This window comes from Acanthaster planci, unplaced genomic scaffold (assembly GCF_054643075.1).
Source record: "Acanthaster planci isolate LZ-2023a unplaced genomic scaffold, COTS_SCS Contig4, whole genome shotgun sequence".
Classification (NCBI taxonomy): domain Eukaryota; kingdom Metazoa; phylum Echinodermata; class Asteroidea; order Valvatida; family Acanthasteridae; genus Acanthaster; species Acanthaster planci.
The window spans coordinates 282,428-302,257 of NW_028257628.1; the positions used below are offsets into that span (position 1 = coordinate 282,428).

At 40.9% G+C, this 19,830-nt stretch overlaps 1 long non-coding RNA gene and 1 pseudogene across 1 annotated transcript; both read right to left on the reverse strand.

The window, feature by feature from the left end:
- Positions 1-18: 18 nt before the first annotated feature.
- LOC147795575 (putative flavin-containing monoamine oxidase A) lies at positions 19-12,946 on the reverse strand (annotated as a pseudogene).
- Positions 12,947-15,251: 2,305 nt separating this feature from the next.
- On the reverse strand, positions 15,252-19,516 carry LOC147795576 (uncharacterized). The gene is made up of 4 exons (XR_015423754.1): positions 18,760-19,516; positions 17,924-17,974; positions 17,377-17,487; positions 15,252-16,763 (listed from the first exon to the last, which is right to left on the reverse strand). It is a non-coding gene; the product is annotated as an uncharacterized LOC147795576 (long non-coding RNA).
- Positions 19,517-19,830: the final 314 nt, after the last annotated feature.

The window sequence follows — 19,830 nt, forward strand, 5'->3', positions numbered from 1 at the left end:
TTCACAGACGAGTGATAATTAAGTTGCTGCGAATTGGTTTAATGTCATGAACTAAAACAAGGAATAGGAAAATAGCCAATATTCTGGAATATTTTGGGTACAGAAAAAGCTGCAGAACTGAGAGTCCCTGCCCGGATGATTTCACACTGTTGCTTATCACAAAAGTGAACAAGTGCCAAACTGCCCTTAAATATCATGACAAACGTTGGAAATTGGGTCAATGGGACACAAAGGAGCATTTACAAGAAAGAACTGCATTTAAAAAGCTGCATGAGGCCCTTTAAGCGCAGGATGTATGCAAATTACCTACAATTTGAGCCAAGATTTCTCCAAAAAACGACTGCATACCAACACATTTTTGTGCAGTACTCACCAAAGTCATGCAGATTGATAAGTCCAAACAGAGACATGGAAGGGATACTGGATTTGTAGGACCGAATGTCCTTGTTGCCTAGCAACAACAGCTTCTTGCTTGTGGTGTATTGTGGGTATTTTTCCAGACCAAGTTCTTCCATGAGCCAGAGGAGGTGATGCTGAGTGCTGAATCAAATAAAAACCGATATTGATATCCAAAGATATTTGACCAACCAATGCCACAAATCATCATGGAAGAGTAAAAGGCTAAGATTAAATCTGAACAAGCTGAATACGCTAAACTAAATACACTTTGCAATTATTGCCTATCAGACGCATCACTGTAGACTTGCATGAAGTGGACGACTGTACATGAACTACCTGCACTGAATATCACTGGCATAGCACTACCATGCCAGTTTGTACAAACGCATAAATTTAGACATGCTGAAAACAATGCCATAAAATTACACTCCTTGCAGGTACTTACTTCCCAACCCACTGACCTCCCAAGTCCCATACATCTTTCCCATGAGCCCCTTGCAATTTGGTCGACAACATCCAACCTCCAACTTTGTCTAGAACAAAGAATTACAATATAAATACCTGAAAATCAGCTCCTGAATCCGGTTATACCCCTCTTTAAAGTCCACTAACGGGCTTTTGAAGATCTAACAGGATTGAGGCAACCCCCCTTGCGGCCACTGTTATAATGCAAGGAATGTGCCATTGGCTTTCCGTACAGTAAAGGATTTCAAGCCTAAGAGACCAACCCCAACTTCTTTGGGGTGCCAGTTCTTTGTTTTCTTAGGGGCCAACTTTGGAAAGTTGTTCATGTAAGTTGTAACATTTCTGGCCTTTCAGATGGAGGCTATACTTTAGGGATTTTTTAGATGCTTTTTGAAGGAAAGAAAAAGAAGCAGACAGAAAATTTAGCCTTTCTCGCATCATTTTGCCAATAAAAAATTTTTAAGGGGGGGTCATTTCTGGGGGGAAAGAAAGCCCCCATTGCCTCCACTGCTGCCCCAGATTCTCCCTTGAGTTGAATTGATTTTGAATGAAAACTGTGGGAGGGTAAAAAAAGTAAATCTCTAGACCAACTGTACCTGGCTTGCATCCTTACACACAGCTTCAGACTGTATGGGTCGATATGGGCCAGCAGCTCAAACTGCCAACCTAATTTTGATGCAGCTAATGTAAGTTTAATCTTGAATGAGGAAAACTTCCATATTTAACCATTACAAGTTTTGAGTTGCACAAACATCACCAGGTTTATAAGGGGGAATCTCTTGGGCTAAGGGAGATTTTAGAGATGTGGGGCTCTGTATGTATGGGGAAACAAGCTTGAGAAATCTTGTGTGTATTTATTTGAAACTTGTGACGGTCTGACAAGGAATTCTAGCCTATGACTGTATAATATCATGCCTGAAAATGTTTCTACCTTTGGCTTCAAGAACAAGCACTCTGCAGTCTGGTTTCTCTTGCAGAAGTCTGTAGGCAGTGGTCAATCCAGCTACCCCAGCTCCTATCACGAGCACATCCCAGTCTGCTGATGACTTGGAGCTCGGATTGAGTGAAAAGCTGGCCTCCATCTTCGAAACCTACATTTGACCCTGTTCTATAAAGTGAAAGAAACCCTGCTTTTAGGATGGCACAGCAAATTCACAAATTTCTTCACTGCCATACTATGATGGCTGTATCTGAATTTGTTCTTGGGTTAGGTCTAGGTCTTGCATCAAAGTCTAAAAACTAATGTTACTATGCCAACAAATACAAAAGCCCATTAGCACCGACCCCTAAAATAAATATTAAAAGCTGGGCAATCTGTATTATGGATTTTATTCACAATCCACTGTTCAAGGATTCAGATTTCATTATATATAATGGATTCAAAATCCATTCTTACAGATTGCCAATCCGTTACTATGGATTTCCCATCCCTTATTTTTGATTCACCAGCGTAAATCCATTATTATGGATTAGCAATCTGTTATTAAGGATTCAAAACGCATTAATAATGAATTCACAATCTGTAACTAGTATAATTCCAATCCATTAGTACATGTTGGCAATTCATTAGTACTGATTCGAAAACCATTATTACAATTTTGCAATTATTTATTACGGATTCAAAATCTGATAAAATTGATAACCGGTGAGTGACTTGAATAGAATGAGGAAATGTAAAGAACTCACATTTGGGGTTTTAAACTAGTAAGTATGACGTGTATGATCACAATCAGATACATGTAGATGTTGCTATGGCAAGCAGGCAAACTCCAGCGAAAACTCCCTGTAATGTACAAGTTCGTTTTGGCAGATTTTGAAACTACAATATTGCCAAACGTTATTTGAGTTTTGATTTTGTTTCGATAATGATTTTGATAACAGGCTTTCGTAAAAAAATTATGTTCAGATTTCAAATATTCAAAGTATTAAATCGGTGCCTGGCAGTCGGCAATACCACAGCAGCTGCTACATGTATATGGCAAGGACACCTGATAACCGAAGCTTAACGCTATCGATCCAACTCATCTAAACATGCCTGAACTGCTGGGCCACACACACAAGTATATGTAGGTCTGGGCCTAAAATCATTCCAGTGTTTCCCACCACTGGCAAATCTCACCTTAACACGTCGAACTTCCGCTTCAACTTCTAGGGAAATGAAATCGGAAGAAATTCAGAGCCAGCTTGGCTTCAACTAGCCTAACTTGGACCTTGGATTCGGTACCGCCCAAGTGAAATGCACGGCGCGAGCACTAGTTTGCTGGACCCAACAGGCCCAGCATGCAGCGTACCTGCCGGCCGATCTCCCGCTCGCGCCGTTGTGTCGTATGTAAAAATAATGAACTCACATTGTGTTTTTACCTAACCTCACCTCTGGACACATGCACCTGACCTTACCCCCAGGCCCTCACACCCACATCGATTTTTCCAGCTGTTGTTTTGACAAAAATCTTATCTCATAAACAGTTTCAATCCCTTTGTCCTGTCTTTTGTCCAAGAAACAATTATTAGTTATAAGAACTTTGAAATACTTTCCCAGAGCAAATGGCCACCTCAAAATCTCTAATCTATCTATGCACTGCACCAACAGTAATCGTATTAGAGTGAAGCATGGGTATCAGTGGCATATCCACTTTTTAGTCCTGGGAATGTGGCATGAAAACTTGGGAACAATTGCCCAATTTTTTCCCTATCTAAGTAAGATCCCTCCCTCTCAAAATGGAGGTGCTAGTTCTGTTTCTGAAGTGTTGGCAATTTCAATTCCTAGGAAAAAAATGGGCAAGATGTCCAGGGGAGGGGGAGGAACAAATGACCTCCCCTGATGGATATTCTACTGCATGGTATGCAATGGCAATTGGAACAGATGATCATTTAATGAAATGCTGGACAACAATCACCAAAATCCATGTGGTCCTTCCATCTTGATGCCGGAAGCTGTTACACTCCTAGTCCAAGGAAAGCATATGAATCGTCCCATTGCAGCATCAGTCATACCAAAGTCTTCTGACCACCAATGCTGCCAAGGCAGCCACCCCTATCATGCCCCCGAGTGATGCCCACCCCCACGTCTCCTTGACCTCTTCCTCCTTGTAGTGCCGCCAGCCATCCAGCGCAGCCAGGATTTCGTCCCGGATGTGTTGAGGGTCCAAACGGCGCAGTACCTCGTTGGCGGCACACATTCCGGACTGCACCGCTCCGCTCAGGTAGCCACAGTGATGGGTGGCTGACTCGGTGCCGGCCCAGTGCACCCTGGGAAGGGGACAAGATATTGGAGAATGAGCTGGTTCATTTTTCAAGCAAACGTGGAAGCAACATGAATTCGACATCATGAAAAATTTCCCAAGAAATTCCTTTGAGTTGAAATGTATTCGATTTTGCAAATTCCCAACACAAATATTTGACTCGAGGTCACAATTTCGTATTTGTGTTCTTTTTTGTATGAAGCAGCTATTAGGCCTCAATCAAATAAATTTGGCTATGGCCAGAAGCAAGGCATGCCTAAGGGTAGCTGTTGACTGCCAACTAACTCCATAACCCACAACCAACTGGAGTAGCTAAGAAATTTAGAGGCAGCCTTACTTTATCTACCACAATTTTCCAGTAGTGTTGCCTGTTGGTTGGCCTTAGGCAATGCACTCCCTTTAGATCTACAGGTGTGGATGGCAACACCTGTCCCACCGCTGCATCACCGCTGCATCACCGATTACTAATAGCCTTGTTTTGTAATTCAGTACTGAGGGAACCAATGACATAAAATTATTTGTGCAGCGTGGCACAGTCCATAAACGTGGTGCGATGCAACAACAGCAAAATGAAGTGATGATGGGGCTTCACAGCAGTAGTTACTACGGGTTTTTCTAGCAAGCTTGCACATTGATAAGAAGCTGATCAGTTGTGAAACAAATGTTTATATTTAAGCTTGCCCCTATAGGCTTCAAGCTGGACCAAAAGAGGGTGCTATTTCCTAAGCAACAGAGGCTCCTTTAGTACTAAGAGTGCAATACTGGTTCATGAATGACTAGGAAACTTAAGCATTCCAGTCGCATCGCTATCAACAAAAAGAATGCTCCCAACCAATGAGGCTCTTTGAACTGATGAGGGGTGCTTCTGCCCGAAGCAGATAAAGTGATTACATACTTGATGAGATATTTTACCTGTCAAATGGCATTCGGAGGCCTCCATGGAAGTAAGTCATTGCTCCTGGTGTCATGATATTGACAGGACAGCCGCCATTGAAAGGTTCTAGAGCCCAGTCCTTACAAAGGGAATTCAGAAAGAAAAGGAATTGTTAAATTTGGAGATATTGGGCTGTTCACTGGGACAACAACATCTTAAAATATGAAATCCAAAAGCATGTATGTTGATCAAAGGAAATTCAGGGATGTAGTACTATGGAATTGCAGATATTGGCAAATTAAGTTACATGTGTTTATGCGTCTCAGATGTAAAGAGTAAAATGGCACATGCCTGATTTTAATATTAACAAGAACCAAAACTGCTGCACCAAGACCTACAAACATTAAGGAGTTGGTTACAAAAACTGGCAGAACATTGTTGAGAAAACAAGTCTGTTCTATGTAGGCGATTTGAGGCTGTGTACAAAAGTTATGGCTGTGGCTGACAGTATATCATACCTCTATCAGAAATGGCTGTAGCTGCTAGTCTCAGGCTTCTCTAAGTACAGCCAGAACATTAAGATGCACCTTAGCATAGGTAACCAAGTATTAATAGAATGGGCCAGATTGGAATCCATCAGCCTTCATGAACTGCCAGTGAAGCTCACCTTTTCCTTGTAGTCTAGTGGCTCCTTGGCTTTGGGTCCCAAGAACTCAGCTAAGGCATCTAGTATGGCAGCTTTTCTGACCTCTGGCTGATACACAGAAAAATGACATGCAATCTTTTTTCAAAGAAGCCCATTCAAATTCTTTCACATTTCAACTCTGAAGATCAAGGCATACAAATCAGGGAAAAAAAAACAACCGGAAAACCTGAATTTCCAAACTTCAACACTGCCAACAAAATGGAACCATCACACTTTTCAAAGCACCTGCATTATTTCTCAGCCTGCTCGCTCAAATCTTGCTTTTTTACTTAATCTTAATTTCTTACTTAATCTTGCTATTAAAACTTACCTCGATGTTGCTCCACTCTCTGCCGTTGGCATAAAATCCCACAAGGGCTGGACTGCCTTTGGGCGACGTAGCGTCAAACGTCAACTGGAGAGGGCCTGAGCTGAGACCTTCAATAGTCGGCTTACCCCCATTGCTGACAATCTCTCCTGATAAACCATCCTCCCTCCAAAATGCCTACAAACGGAAACAAGGTGTGATCTGTCATTGCGAAAGCAAACACTAAGACTTATAGAGTACCCAAGTGTGACGTCATATCGTGGAGAATACAGACATCTATATAATCTATTTCTGAAGCAAGAGTGTTACTGCTTGAAGTATCAGCACACTCCAGACGTATGTACAGTGCATGTAGCCATGTACATGTACTGTACATATAGACTGTGCATGAGTAATGATTTAGTGAGATTTTAGGGCAACCAACTGGGCTTGCATGTGCACTAAGTCAACTGAACTTAAGTACGGTAGTGGCTTTAATTAATGGGCATATGGATGATACTGCAAAAAAAATACGATGACCGAGGTAGATGGCAAGGCAAAAACTGGTCGTTATTAATTTCAAGCTCTGTCAAATGCAATTCTGTGCGTGCTGATTCGTAATACTTTATTGATATCACAAGTGTCATCAACTGTTTTGGACATAGGAAATAATGAGCCCACGAAGAAAATGGGGGAGACGTGGGAGTCGAAGACCATTAACAAAGACCAGGCAAAAGAATTTAGGGCCAAGAAACCAAAACCAACTTACTGTTTTATAGGTGACAAGGAACTTGAAAAGAAAGATGAGCCATGGGCGAGTGGCTGGCTATGCTAATCCTCTCAAGGGGGAGAACAGGGGTGTATCCAATGTCGGCTGTAAACAAGTGTTTAGAACAAAATCTTATTGTGTCTCAGTATTCAAGCCTTTTCAATTATCGAGGAACATAACCTTTTACACACTCTTCATCTTTAAATTCGACAGTGATGCAGTGTTCTTCACGAGGGGTTTTAGCAGGACAAGCCCCCTGCCAAAAGTTTAGGTTACCCCCAACAGTTTTGCCGCCCCACCAAAATTCTCACCGCCCAGCTTTTTTTCTACTGGATTTTCCCCATTCGAATGCCTTCTCCACTGTCTTTACAGTTTCTCTGCATGTAAGTGTAAAGGAGTTTACTACACTTTGTAGAACAAACATGATGACTTTTCCAACATCAATATTCATCACAACGGCATTGCATTTGGCAGCGGTTTTTATTAAATCCAGATGCAGTACGTGAGCTAAAAATTCTCGGCTGGTTCCAATCTGCCTAGTCATAGCATTTTCATTTTGTCACAACAAGAACCAATTAACCTTGAGGGTGTTTTTCTCGGAAAATACAGCCAATTTCCTAGTTCCAGATTTTTCCTAGTTCTGGGTCGCTTATAAAACCCTACCTCTTTTGTGTTGTTGTTTAGTTCTACATTCTCTGACAAGTTCAGTTGTTTTCAGGAAAGTTCTAGAAAAGGATTTTTTTTGCCAGATTTCCAATTGGCCAAAAACTGAACACATTTTTTTCTAGTTTTGGATCATGCATCAAGTGCATGCATAATATTGCAAACTCAACGACCACTCACAATAATTCAAGGCTGTGGAGAACACTTGTGATGGATTAAATCATTCAAGTTCATGAATAATGCCCCCTCTCCTTGCCCACACTAAGACCTCAGAAAATTCATTTTGAGTTAAAAGCTGATTACAGATCATAGTCGGTCACTTTAAAAAAAAAGGAGAGGCACGCATAAGCAAAATCTGATTACTCAAATCAACTTACTGGAACAATGCAGGGGAGTTGCGACAATAACATAGCGAGAGGTGAACTGTTTCCCGGCTGCAGTTATTACAGTGACCTTGTCAGCCTCCAGCCTCTGCTGGTCGATGTGATCTACAGGCTGGCCTAATAACACATTCTCCTGGCCTATTCGTTCGGCTAAAATGGTGGACATTTGCTGTGCACCACCCTAGAAACACAAAGGGAAATGACAAATCAGTCATCTGTTCTCAAGTTCAATGCTTTGCCGATGATCATCCAATACGGACACAACACTGTCAGGGCAGAAATTTGTTCTTGAAAGGGCAAGGCAAGATCTCATTTGCAAAGGGCACTTGTATTAGAAAATCAACTTGTCTATGGGGACATTTCAATGGGCATGGAGGCAAAGACCAGAGGTATCAAGGCGGTTGCCTCCAATGCCTCCCTGAAGTTCCTGCCCTACACAGTGGAGCATTTTGATCATCTTTGAAGCAACACTGAGGCAGGAGTAATGAAAACGTACCTGTACAAACTCATCCCAAAATACTATTAATCCATCTCACAGCAATTCCCCCCCCCCAGAACTTGGCAGTAACATGCTCGATTGCTATGAAACTTAGCATGCATAAAAAGACACACATTTTCAGTAAACTGTAAACTTTCCATTCAATAGGGTTTCGATGTTATGCTGCTGTGAAATTCCTGGCCTCGTGCCTTTGTACCCGTCTGCACTGAGCGCATCAGTGGATACAATTTGGATTATTGTGGACCTGTCTCATAAAAATGTGCATTGCAAGAGAACAGCATATCTGATTTTCAATAAAAATGATGTAAAAAGGAACGAAGGATGTCACTGAAAAAAGCTCTTCAAGTCTCAGCGCATGAAAAAGTGCACTGCAGCAGAACTGTAGGAATGTCAAGGAGAGCAGATTCTCTCCCCCCACTCTTGTAGGGTGAAAATATCTTTTTTGGTTAAACACAACACTACTTCTGACTACAATTTTCCCTTTCTGTTCAGGAAACCTACATGTAACTTCAAGGATCCTTCTACATTTGCTCTCCTCAGGTCTCATCACTGTGAACGCCATTAACCACAATGTTGTGAAGATAATTGTCAGCATAAATTACATTTAGACTAGATTAGATTAGACTCCTAATCCTAATGCTACTAATGTCCTAGCCGCAGTGGGCATTATCACCTCTCAGCAAGCATTATCAAATGTTAATACATGGTCAAGTTGTACGTTGTTGAATAGGGAGACTGTCTGAGGTATTTATGAATTTTTGTAAAGGCGAATATTGCATTTACATTGATGTATAAGAATACACAACTCACATATTTCATGTGAAGTTCTAAAGACAGCAGTAACCAATTTTTTTTTCAGAACTGGACTTAATTGATATAAAACGATCAAAATCATACAAAACAATATGAATGCAGATCCACAGTAGCCCTAGTAATCAGCTTTTGCTCAAAAATGCATTGGCAAAGGTCAAAGGACAAAGGTCACAGGTTACCTTTATTTTGAATTCCTGAGCATCTCCTTGTGTCCCCCATTTAACGTTCTCATATTGCCAGCAGAACCGACATAATGAAAGAAGAACAAAGCGGACAATGTGCGAGGTGGGGCGCCAAGTATTTGGTTGACTGCTATGTCAATAGCATCACGAGCCTCTACAGTGTTAAAGAAAAGGAAAGAAGAAACAATGTCATTTGGAACTGTTCAAATGTCTCCTGATACTTTTCTCCTATTTGCACTTTTTTTTGTCCGGTTTGGCCTTCATGATGTATTCAAGCAATTTGGATGATTGAAATCCCTTCCCGCCAAATCAACAAATGCATCCTATCTGTGAGGACAAAGCATGGCCAAAAGGTCGATAAATTTCCTGCTGCAGTTCATTACCAATCTGGTTCATGGACAAACAAAACAACACTACGAAATCCCAAACAATGCTCACTCAAACCACATTTTCATATTCTGATTGCGAACCACATGTGTTCATAAGTATTCCCAGTCGATTTAACTGCCAACGAAACTTAATCAGGGCTTACATGTCTTCTGTAGAACTGCGAACAGTTTTTAGAAATAAAGTTAAATATAACCTTAATTTGCCATCAGCCTTTCACTTCAGCTCAAACACATCAGGATTGCAAACCTTCAGGATTCCTATAACTTACCCGATGTCCACATTGTTTGCCGTACAATAGTGTCTAGCGTCATACTGTCTAAGACATCGGCATCTGGTCCATTCATTGGATTGCCCTCAGGAATGCTGGCAGCAATTTTGTCAGTCTGTACAAAAGGTCATCAACTTTCTTATTAGTCACAGATTGGAGAAATCGAGAACTTCAATAAAATAGAGTCTTTTGAGAAACAGAGATAGTTTGTGGTGATAGCCAAAACCATATATTTTCGTCATTGGAAAGCGTTAGCTTAACTTAAGTGCTTAAGAAAAGAAATCCACTTCTTGGAAAGCTAAATCCAGGGCTGAGAAGAGAATCAACGGAAACCGATCGTTGTTTCAAGCCAGGGAGTCAGACTATAAGACTGTTCACTCGTCTTAAAACTGTAAGTTGAGTATTTTGTTGTAGAAAGCTATTTTGTATAATTTTCAGTCATTTTGCTTTAATCATTGTATGCAAGATAAATTCGAAATGTCAAGATTACCTTTTATAAGAAATAGTCCATGTTTGTGTGGAAATCCCGTGCACACTGCTTGAATTCATGTTTGCACAACGGCAACGCCCATGCGGCTTGCATTATTCATAGTGACTATTGTGTACACATGCATAGCCCAACCTTTGTAGATTTAACGCGACACGGTGTTGTGTAGAAAAAATCATCGATTTTGGGTATTATCTCTGCATATTTTGGAGTTTTATTGTAAATACGGTATTAGCCTTATACGTTGTAGTTACAAATTCCACAGGACTCCCTTTAGTGGAGTTTCAGTCATAGAATCTTCCTCTTTGGGGGAGAGGCTGCCCCGTTACCCTGAAGAGAACCAGGAGGGAACAGAGGACCTAGAAAGGGGGACTTGCAACCACATTACCTCGTCAAATCGGCGGAGATCCCCAGAGCATTCAGCTGGTGGAGCGACGACACACTGGAGGACATGCATGAGTACCCGTGAGGGGGGGTAGTAATATAATGAATTTGTAATGATGTGATAAATGTATTTTTAGTTTGGGGTAAACTCTTGAAAAACTCACAAGCTCTATCAAGGATTTTGTGGAATTGTAAATAATAATACATTTCTTTTTTACTTTCTTGTTGTACAGATTACTACCAGTTCCTGAAAGTTTCTTTTTTTTGTGGCTTTGTTGTCAGTGAGTGGAGATAAGGAAAAAGTGATCAATCTATATATTTCGGACCCGGTTTGTGCAAAGAGGTTTACCGCAGTTTGTGGATAGAGTTTGAGTTTACCGACGACGCTTATGATGTACTGACAATGGTGATCGTTGGCTGCCTACCGTTATGCATAGCCAGCCTCGTGTCCCGAAAAACCATCGCATATGTTTTGTACATGTACATGTACACGTACATTGCATTGCACAAGCGTGTACATGTACACGCAGTGCATGTGACTGGTACCTGCGGCGCAACATTGTTTTGCGGAGTGTGCGTGGGTGCCAGTGGAAGGACTGTGCCACGCCTGAGCGGCCCCCATGCTCTGCTCCAATGGAGGGGTTGCTTCATTTTTATGACGCGAGCTGGAAATTGTAAACTTATCTTTGCCTGAACATATTTCTTTTGTCCTTTTTTATTCAAGGGCGCATTTTGACGCTTGTTTTTACTCTGCCTTTTCAAAGTCAACTGATCATGCTCGGCTCATCTCAAGCATGTCTCAAGTCACTAACATGAGGTTCTGCTAAAAATGCTCCGGAAACTAAAATAATTTCGTCATCAAATCTTTCGATGAAGAAATTCCTCCTGAAGAATATCCTAGCCAATATTTCACGCTGTAAATGCAATCAGATTTGGGGCCAAATTACAGACGAAAGTGGACTGGAAATTGCCCCAGAATGCATCACAGAGCGTCTAGAATCCAAAATTTTCTGGGGCTCTTAAGCTTAAGCCCAGACCCCACGCCGTAAGGGCTTCGCACTCGCAATTTTGTCTACCGCCCTGCCAAAATTTTCGGCTGTGGAGAACACTGACTAATGCTTGAAGTGAATAATCTTTGTGGCCAAGCGAGGCTGGAATTCTTGGAGTCGGCTTTCGGAAAAAAAAATTCCTGTTGTCCAGGCTTTAAGCAAATTCTGTGCTTTAACATTAATAACAGCTCCATGAAATTGGCCCGAGCTCAGGTCAATTGGTGAATCCAGCAATTTTTACATTGGGTAGATATTAATTTATATTGGTGATGCACGCATGTGCTTGTGATAAAATTGAAGAGGTGACTTAGATCAGACTCCCACCCACAACCTCCTGCTTACTGATGCAGGTGTCTAAACACTCAGCTGCCAAGCTTACCAGGGTCTGCTGGCCCATCTTTGTTGCAGTGTCTCTTGGGAGTTGGAGCTAACACACGTTAACACACTCTAATTTTCATCTGAGAGTGTACAAAACTGTACGGTCTTTGCATGCACACAATGCACAGGGCAGCAATGGCACTTATCTGCCTGTGTGACCTTTCTTTTTTTCACTAGCAAGGACTTACATGTATGCAAGCAGCCCAAAGAGCAATAATACTGCCATTTATACCCAGCAAGAAATGAGACCGAGGGGTACCCCCAACATGTCCAATCCCTATACACATTCCAGACTATTGTTACTTAACACATCCCCCCAAGATGTCCTGCGAGACAGTGACCAGCACAAAGCAGGGGGGGGCTTCTCTCCGTCTCATACCTTGCTGCATATGTAGCCATTACATTGAGGCCACCATGCATTTCAGTGGACATGGACCCAATCTCATAGCACACCTGCATGTAAGCCTAAATTAAACCTACCAATAAAAATGCAGCACTGTTACTCTGTATGATGTCAGGCATTCCCAGTAGTGGCTGAGAAAGAGATTGAACAAAAGATTCAATACAAACCTTTAGCCTCTACAACCAGAACTTTGCACCCTGGCTTTTGTTGCTGGAGTCGGTAGGCAGCAGTCAGGCCAGCACTACCAGCCCCTACGATGATGACGTCCCACTCTGGTGGTGATGTCGAGACGGATCCGTCCGCCATATTGCCAGTTCCTTGAATACCACTTCAAGTTGTCTTACTGATGAAAATAAGACAGAAGATGAAACAATGTCAAAAGATGTGACTCTGGTGGTGATGTCGAGACGGATCCGTCCGCCATATTGCCAGTTCCTTGAATACCACTTCAAGTTGTCTTACTGATGAAAATAAGACAGAAGATGAAACAATGTCAAAAGATGTGACTCTGGTGGTGATGTCGAGACGGATCCGTCCGCCATATTGCCAGTTCCTTGAATACCACTTCAAGTTGTCTTACTGATGAAAATAAGACGGAAGATGAAACAATGTCAAAAGATGTGACTCTGGTGGTGATGTCGAGACGGATCCGTCCGCCATATTGCCAGTTCCTTGAATACCACTTCAAGTTGTCTTACTGATGAAAATAAGACAGAAGATGAAACAATGTCAAAAGATGTGACTCTGGTGGTAATGTCGAGACGGATCCGTCCGCCATATTGCCAGTTCCTTGAATACCACTTCAAGTTGTCTTACTGATGAAAATAAGACAGAAGATGAAACAATGTCAAAAGATGTCACAGCATAACTTACTAAAAGTAGGTAAAATTTCTAAGGGCAATGAGGGGACACCCTTGTCTGAGTATCAGCCATTGTTTAACAGAATTCTAAACTACAAAACAACTCTGCAAAAAGTGTACAGGTTAGACAGGGGGTACCCAGAGGAGTGCACACATTTTTTCAAGGATGCACTGAAAGCAAATACCGGTTTACATTCACGGCATTTCAAAGTTTCAAATTGGGAGATCCTGTAGGGTAAGGTCGTGGACTTTCTCTTGGGGGCATGTGAACCTGTGGCCCCCTCCCTGTTATGCCACTGTCTATCAGACACCAATACCAACATCTCTTCAATGAGCCTTTTGCGAGTTAAATATGAATAAAATCTGGAGTTAAATCTGATTGCAAGTGAACATAATTTGAATTTCCCAGACAAAAGACTCTAGTTCTTAGTTTTGCTCAGTTCATTTATTTTCCACATAATGTTACTCTACAAAACAGTTTCACAAAGTGTCTACATGTGGATGGGGGCCCCAAGAAGCAGTGTTTGTCGTGTGGGGGCCCCAAGAAGCAGTGCTTGTCGTGTGGGGGCCCCAATTACGAATAAACATAGTTCCACAAAGACAATAACACAGGAACACTTTGCAAATAACACAACAAATATTAAATACGGCACATGTACATGATCATGAGGCCTTTGCCTGCTGCAGCCCTGTGAGGAAGAAATTAATCATTACTCAAATAGTTAATTACATGTAGTAATTTAATTTTGTATTTGTGTATGAATGCTGAGAGACTAGATGCACATTTTAGGGAAAAATCGATGGAACTCCATAACTTGGGACCTACGTTTCACAGTAGATGTAGCGAGCTTAGTACTTGCAAACGAGCGATGAAATGCATCACTTTGCCTTGTAAAGTGGTATTGAAAATCTTCGTTTCTTCAAAACATTGAGCAAATTGATTGCGGTAGCTGGAAGTTATTAAGTTGATACATGAAAGAGCCCAACTGGAAAGAATAGATGTCAGTGATTTTAGGGTATTACAGTTGTAAAAAAAGAGGATGACTACACTCACGAAAGTGAACATTATTAATTATGCACCAATGCCTTTTTAAAAATCAAAGGAGTCGTCACCTGCGACCCCACCACAGCAACTGTGAAGTTTTACCTGTTTACCCCGTACTTCTGTTTTTTCCTCAAGTCCTCCTGTCAATGCCACGGTTCATCAAAGCTAAATTTGGATGTAGGCCTATTTCTGATGATATAACTGCAGGGAATTGAGCCTGTTTTTTGGTTTTTTTTTTAAATAGAGAGAGGCGCTGCATTCTACTACAATGTGAGTACTGCAGCACAGGAGCCCGTCCTACTTATTGCGATCTCCATCCAGAGGGCGGTGTTTACAGGACACTTGATCGAGGGGGCGGGGCAAAGATGCGTCGGAACAAAATGTTTACAGCGAAGCAATGTCACTGTTCAGTCAACTTCCCAAAAATTGTTTTCATTGTTTGTATTAGTGTTAAATCCCTTTGCACTTGTCTTTTGTAGATTATCTGTTTGATTGAGGAGAAGTTTCTCTCAGTTCAACCTTTCACATCAAACATTTTCAGGCCATCAGAGCTTTTCCACTTTTAGCACTGTGCACTACGTTTTGTTTATTTTCACGATTTAAGTTTCCCCATTTGAAATTGGCTGCACCCCTTGTATATAGAAGTTTTACCACAACAAACTCAACCAGACAAACATAAACAATACATAATGTTTGATAAGAAAAGTTCTTAACTTTATAAGCAATTTTATTGACCATTCCATTCAACTGGGGTCAGTGTTTCTGAATTGAGATGTACATTAAACTTTTTAGCAATACTAGAAAGGATATTCCAGATTTGTACTACAAACAGGAAAATGTTGATCTTACTAAAACTTATTTGAAGAAAAAAATGGGGTAGGGGAGTGAAATTTTCAGGACGAATTGAAAGTACAGGCTAATTATGGAAGATAGTGATTTATTGCAGGAAAGAAAACCTAAAAGTGATTTGGAAGTGATACTCAAAATTATGTTGCATCAATCTGTTCAAAATGCTGTCTATGTAATAAATTACAAATTTACTTTGTGTTACAAAAGAAATTGAACCCCCCCACATCACAATAAAGATGGATCACCTGACATGCTTTTGGAACAATCAAAATAGCCGTGGATTCAGTGCCCAATTAAAAAAGTTTAGAATCCCATGTGGGAAGATATGGATCTCTTTTCGATAGTACTAGGGCAGATGTTTTAATTTGGCACTGCGATGGAATGATTTTCAAAGTGGGGGGGGGGAGTTGTTAGACCATCTGCCATCAGTCATTAATAGCTTGATCCACTGAGCCCTATCCAATCATAGGACCTGCAAAAAGTGCGGAGGAGGGGGCAAGCCTCAGTCCACAAAGGGGGGGGCCAAAATACTAAAACAATAATAATAATTTATTGGATTTATATTGCGTTCCCTCCAGAATCAACCTGTTCAAAAGCAAATTACAAACAAATTTTTAAAATCCAGACAAGTTTGCATTAGTAAAATTAATATAGCACCTAAAAAACAGCAGCAAACCAACAAAAAATTCATTGAGATATTGAATAAAAATAATAATTACTCGTAACATACATTTCACATAGCATGCCCCTTGCAAGACCCAGACTATCACCAGTACTCATGAAACAGGAAGGGCGCACACTGCCAGGCAACACAAGCAATAAAACCCGGCAAACAAGGGGAATATCATCTATACAGAAGACAGTTACAATAAACTAAACAGATCTTTAAAAACCACACTACATTACACGTCACCAAATGCTTGCTGAAAAAGAAAGCATTTGAGTTTTGTTTTAAAAGACTCATTAGCCATTCATAGCCTGATTCATTAAGACCAATCCTACCATAGGACTTGCCAAAAGTGGAGGGCCATGTTTTTAGTGGAATAAGTGAGAGGATCAATCTCATTCATTGTCCCCAGAAATTTCTATGAGGTAAAAGCTGTTACTGTTTTATGCAGAAACTTCAGGCTCAGGAGTGTTAACAGTAACATACTAGAAGTGTCCGTCTGGACCATCCCAACTACAGATGGGACAGATACCTTGTTGGGATGTAACAAATTCAAGTTCTTTTCCATCATGTTGCCACTTGTTAAATCCTAGAGTCCATGTTGTAGTTGAGGACCAACGATGAAACGCTCACTCAGCAGTCATTTAGAAAACCCCTTCTGGAATTTGGACTCGTCCTGAAGCTGTCAAGTTCATGATTATTCTAAATACAATAGTGTCAAAAACATTTGGAGTTAAAGTACTCTTAGAAATAAGAACTTAATCTTGTGGGCCAACATTGTCCGTCTTTATACAGATTAGGATGGTAGAGAAATTCTCTGACATCAAAATGACTTTTTGTGGATAACCATTATTTGTTGGGGGTAGAAATGAGAGTTTTAACATTTGGAAATGCAACTTGAACTTTGACAAAAAAACAATGCAATCTCTACAAGACTTTGTGCAGTGTTTTTCAATTGTCATTGACATGAATGTACAATGAAAAACAAGGAATGAGGCTGATCTCCACAAAGTTACATGCCTGAATATTTCCTTGTACAGGTTTGCAAGATAAAGTTAATCACCACTTTATACTGGGCAATTGAGCATTCCACTTTTCATCAGTGATAGTTGACATCCCCATGCCCAGCTTTTACACAGGAAGGTTAAATTCTCACCAATTTATGCCTGATCATGATCAAAATTATCATAACTGAAGATAAGGGTATTTCTTCCAAAACTATTGACCAGGGGTTCCTGGTAATGCATTGATTTCATGAAAGAGTATTCTGAGGTTCAAAGATTTACTTCACCTTGAGAATTGTGCAAACCCTTACCATAGAGTTGCTTTCTAATTAGCATTGGTAGAAACTGCCTGGTGTTATTCATACGTTACAGTGTCGTTGGCTGTTTTGGTGTACGGCACGGACTGAAGCTGACAGTACATTCTGCTGAATGAAAACCACCGAGAGCTTATTTGGCAGCTTTAACGTCCTCAAGGTATCTAAGGTCATGTCCGAAACAGGCTTCCAGAGTTACGGCTAGGTCTATTGTCTACGCGTTTCCACCATTTCCAATAGAGTGAAGACCTAGATGTAGCCCTGGACAACAGATTTGGATGCAGCCTAAAGCAGGCAGACCAACCAAATACTTGTCTCTAGAATGCTAGAGGATAGATGCTTTTGCAAAATGTACTTCAGTACATGTAAACAACTCCGATGAAATCTTTGTTTTAAAAGTGACCAGTTGAAGGAGTGATTTTTTGGAAGTTTTAGTTTGGTGCTGTAAAGTGAAATTTGTCTCATGAAAAGTGACAAAATGCCATGTAGCAACTGGTACTTTACAAACTGCAAACAAGTATCAGTAGGCCTATCTAATGTTCACCTTCGTGGGTCATCGGAGTTCATGGACTTCAGCTCGAGGCTGTGAAAATTTCTAGAAAGAAAAAAAAAGAAGTTATTTCCAAGGAACCTTCCGGCTCATAAGAATGCCACTTTTTTCACCAGCAACAACATTAGGACATCAGCAGTCTCAACCATGGTTTGCAGTACCAAATTGAATGAAAACATCAACTTAGGCTCGAGGTTATTAGGCATATTAAATTTTGATACGAAACTTTGTCTTCACTTTGTGTTTGGACAGATTTTCTTTTTTTAATTACACTTCCAAACAGGTTAAATCCACTTACTTTAGATATAAGCAAACAAAACCAAACCTAAGTTGCTGAGAGCATGTTTTGGGAAAGTAAGAGTGGGCCAAACTGCAGTATGAGATATCTCGGAGCAAACAAATCAAGAAATCTTGGTTTCTCTTAAGACAGCATCACGTTGCCAACCCAATCAAAGAAAATGTGTCGGAACTTGCCACAGCATGCATTTTTTGACCTATTGATTCCTTTCAAATTGTCTCAATAATAAAATTGGAACACTTGGATGAAAACAGTGAGTTGAGTTTGCTCAAGAGTGACATGTTACCCACTTGATCAATATGATATCTCGATTGCTGATGAACACAAAGGCAGAAATGTACAAAAATGAAAGAAATTCATAGGAAATGATGTCTGTGTAAACAAACTTGACAATTTATGAAAAATCTAGGCTTCAGGTCTAGGGGATTTGAAGACATAATAACAGAATGGCGGATGCAATATCTGATGTTTGCAGTAACAGTACATGCAGATACAAATCTCGTTTGTGAATTTGTGAGGTTCTGGAGAGAACCTGATTATATTTTGAGCAGCACTGTCTGTCGTAGCTCGGCAGGACTACTGCTTGATCCTGAAGATTGCCGCTGTGGAGGCTTGAAGGACGTAGTCTGCAGGCAAAGATGCAGATAGGGTGGCAATGCTGGTGAGGTAGGTAGGTTGCCAAGGGTAAAGGTGACCCATAGGCTATAAGCTAGAGAGGCAACTTGGGCAGGCTAGGGAAGTTGTCCTTGGGTATAGGTGACCCTTTGGACTGTCTGGAGAGGGTCCGGGAGGGGCCAGATGCTGCTGATAGTGAAACAGATGTCTTGGCCCCTCCGTGCTTGGAGATCTTGATGGCTTCATAGTGATCAAGGAACCAGTGTTGGATACTAGTGATGAACATAACCAGGTGTTAGTTGATCTTGTAATTTTAGTGCTTCTGGGCTTGCTGAATATCATGTGAGGTACTGCCTAAGGGAGGGTGATAGAACTAGTGGCCCTAATCTGACCTTGGGTATAGGAGACCCTCTGGTCTGGTTGTGGGTCTAGGGTCTTTAGTCTTGACTTGGATATCTTGTATCCTTTGTCCCTTTATGTGAGCGTCAGGTTATGGAGTTCTTGGGATGCTCTTCATCACAGATATGCTGTAGGGGCATGTGTAGTGTCCCCAGGTGAACGGTACACCAGCCACCATGTGTCGTTCTGCTTTCTGGAGACCTCAACATTAAGTGATGCTATGTTGCCAATTTTCACACAGCTGTCAAGAGATTCTCTCCATGCCGATCTGGTATGAATCTGACAAAGACAAGAAAACAAGACATGTGTGACATGATCAAGCAAAATGAGTTCCTTGTTGACACTGCTCAATTTATTAAACTTTTTAAACATTTGAAAAGTACGCAGTGTCAACTTCAATTTAAAAGCCCTAGTTACTATGACCTGGTCAAGATCGGGAAATATTTCTTGTAATTTGTTTTCATTAACTTGGCCTGATTATCCGTTCCAAAGTAAGCTAATTTAGCTGTATGTGTAAATAAGCTGAAATTTTTCTTTCATTTGTTACACAATTAAATACATTTGATTTAAATTGAGAAATTAAAATTCA